Source organism: Corvus brachyrhynchos, unplaced genomic scaffold, assembly GCF_000691975.1.
Source record: "Corvus brachyrhynchos isolate BGI_N302 unplaced genomic scaffold, ASM69197v1 scaffold26, whole genome shotgun sequence".
Lineage (NCBI taxonomy): Eukaryota > Metazoa > Chordata > Aves > Passeriformes > Corvidae > Corvus > Corvus brachyrhynchos.
This window is the reverse complement of record NW_008239324.1, coordinates 426,255-429,503: the sequence shown is the minus strand read 5'-3', so window position 1 is coordinate 429,503 and position 3,249 is coordinate 426,255.

The window sequence follows — 3,249 nt, the reverse complement described above, 5'->3', positions numbered from 1 at the left end:
AACGTGCAGCACGGTGGCTGCTCGGGGAGGGGGAAAAACCCCCCAAAAATCGATTTTTTTGGGAAGCAATCAACTTCCTCGGGGCTTACCTCCGCGAGGCGGTTGGTGCAGAGTATTCCCTCTGCTTCTCGCTGAATTTCTTATTATTTTTCTGTGGGAGAGCATCTCTGACCCTGAGCTTTGCTCCGCATCGAATGTCCCCCCCCGGCTCGCGAAAAGAATGAGTTTCTTTGCTTTATATAATTCTGCGACCGCATCTCCCCGATCTGCCCCCAAAACACCCGGGGATGGAGCTCTAAACACAGCACAAAGCACCCGTGGAAAAACCACGTTCAAACCGTTCGCCACCGGCAGCGAACGAGGAAATAAAATGTCTCCGAGTTAAAAAAACCCCAAAACTCTCCATGGAAATCAAACTATTTCCCCTCAAAGAAAATCAGTCCCTTCACGAGTGCCCTTTCCCCCCCTCAGAATATCTTTTAGGAGTGGGAAGATTTGGTTTCCGATGCATTTATCAGAGCCAGCAAACGTTTAAAATGGGAATATATCGCTCCGGGTCCTATAGGCCTCGCCGTGGGAATAGCAGAAATGTTGGAGGGTTTAAACGCGACCCCACGAGTCGGGGACAGGAGAGTTTTGGGGAGGAAAAGCCCGAGGAGGAGGAGGAGGATGGTGTAGGGGGAAACGAGACTCGCTTTTAGTGTTGTCTGCTCGTGGTTTGGGTGGGTGAATCGGGTCCTTCCCCAGCCCCCGACGGGAAGAGACGAAAAGAAGGGAGAAAAAGAAGAAGAAATGACAAAATTTAAATTATCATCGGGCGCAATCAGCCTCGCCCATCCCGTTCGGAGCCCGCTTTCCCGGCCCCGCGAGCACCCCCGGCCCCGCTGCGCTTCCCACCCGGCTCCTTCCCAAACCCGCTCCCCTTCCCTCCCCCTGCCCGAAACTCGGGCCGTGTTTTGTGTAAAAATAGACAAATCCGAGCTTTCTTCCTTTTCCTGCGCCGAAGGTATTTTTCCTAGCTAATTGCTTAAGTGAAGTCAACTCGGCGAGCAGGCCGGGTGTAACCCGAGGATGGAAATGGATATAGGTGGTATTGTTAGAGGCGGGCTGGGTGCTGCTCCGAGAGGGGCCGGGGTGTTCCTGCGAGCCCGGACCACCCAGGGCGAGGGGAGTGACCGCCCCGTGTCCCCCTCCCCGCTGTCCTGCTTTGCATTAACACCACCCGCGGGACCCCCCCTTGTTCCCCAGCACCAGCCTTGGTGCTGCCTTGGGGGTTTTTTGCAGTCTCCGCCATCCCCGTGGCCGCTGGCCCCAAATCCGCGGCGAATTGATCCCTAAATGTTTATTTAAAGGCGAGGGGGTGCGTTCGAGCGAGGGGCTCGAGGGTGAGGAGAGGAGAGCTGGGGGGAGGTGGAAGCGCCGAGGGAGAGATGGTTTTAGGGAGACACACGCACACCCCAAATATTTTTTTGCGGGTCCATCACACGGCAGCGCTTTTCCCCACGCGTGTGCGTGTGCCCGGGACCTTTCCCAGTCCCAGCCTTGGCCTCTCGCATTCCTGAAGGCAAAGCCCGTTCTCCAGGGCCGAACGGGACGCGGAGGAGATTTTGGGAGGGCAGAAGCTGAAATTGGGAGCGCAGCAGAGCTGCCCAAGTGCCTGAGGCAGCTGCGGGGGGGGGCGGGCTGGCTGGTTCCGCCGTGACTCAGGCAGAAGTTCAGGCTTTGGTCAGAAAGGGAAAAAAAAAATCTTAATCCCCCTTTTTGTCTCACTTTTCCCCCCTCTGCCCGTCCCGAATGTCCCCCCCCGCCTTTCAAGCCCAGATTTTCCATGACGTCCTTCGATGAAATATTGCAGCACAGGAATTTACAACCTTCTTCAGCTCGGGATTTTTTTTTCCCTGCCGGGTTTTCTGGCAGGACCCAGTCCCTGCAATACAAATCGGTCCCAGCGATAATAAGCTCCGAGCGCTGCCACTCAGACACAATCGCTTCCCACAGAGATCTTCCAAATATCTCCGGGTATTTATATCCCCGCTCAGGGACGGATAGCTCGAATGCTTTCCCGGGGGGATGCTTTTGGACTGGCTGGGGTTCAGACCCGAGGAATTGGGTACCAGGAGAAACAGCGGGGCTGAGCCGGAGCAGAGCTGGGACCCGGCAAGTGATGCTCCCTCCCACATCCCACAAATTCGCCTTTAAATGCAGCTCGAATTGTAAATCCAGGTGTAAATCCAGATGTAAATCCAGATGTAAATCCATTGCTGAGACATCCAGGCTTTCCTGGACGAGGTTTCTTCCCTGGGGGCCCGGGGCTGGGGATGCTCGTAAAGCAAACAGAACGTTTGGGAAGGGATATCCCCTCTCCCAGCAACTTGGCGTAGCAGTGGCATCCAAACAAAATGCAGAGCCACTTCCAACTGCTCCAGCACCAAATTCCCTCAGGATGGAGGTAAAATTGTGCTGGAGAAACCTTTCGATTCGCTGCTGAGCTTTTTGGCGTCGGGAACCACCTCCAGCCTCCGGCGACTCCCGATGCCAAAAGTCCGGGCCGGGGGTCTCCACCAAACGAGGAGGACGAGGGAATTCCACGGGGCTCAGCCTTATTTCCAGCCTTATGGAACCTTTTTTTTCGTTGGGTTTTTTTTCCCCCCCAAGTTTAAACCAAAACCCCGTCGAAATCCCATCAATGTGCCGGTGTTAGAGGAAGGGGGAGTTTTAACTTCGGGCAGGCGAAGGCCACCAGCTCCATTGCGGGGTGTCCCACAAAATCCGTCTGCACGGAGAGGTGAGAGAAGTTAAAACGGAATGTCCCGCATAAAGCAGGAGCATTATTTTATTCCACGCGTGTCCATTGTGGGGATAAATGACGGGCAAGGTGCTGCGGGGATTGCTCCTAAATATCGCGGGGACATGCGGAAAACGGCCTCCCTTTTCCAGCGGACGGCACCCTGGGGGTGAGGACAGCGGGATCTCCAAGAGGAAGACCCCGAAGGGAGGCTGGGGGGACCCACGAGAGCCCCGGGGTGCAGGTCCAGGTGGGCTCCTTGGAGGGAGAAATGACCTTGACCAACACGGAACCACCGAGCATCACCCGGCCCCGGGGGCAGAGGGGGTGCCAGCAGCTGGGCACAGCCCTGGGCAGGTGCCGAGGTCCCCAGCAGCCACCACCCCTTGTGCTTTGTCACCTGCCGAGCGGGGAGACGGAGCTGCGGTGGCAGAGCCATCCAGGCAGTGCCCCGTGGGGAAGGA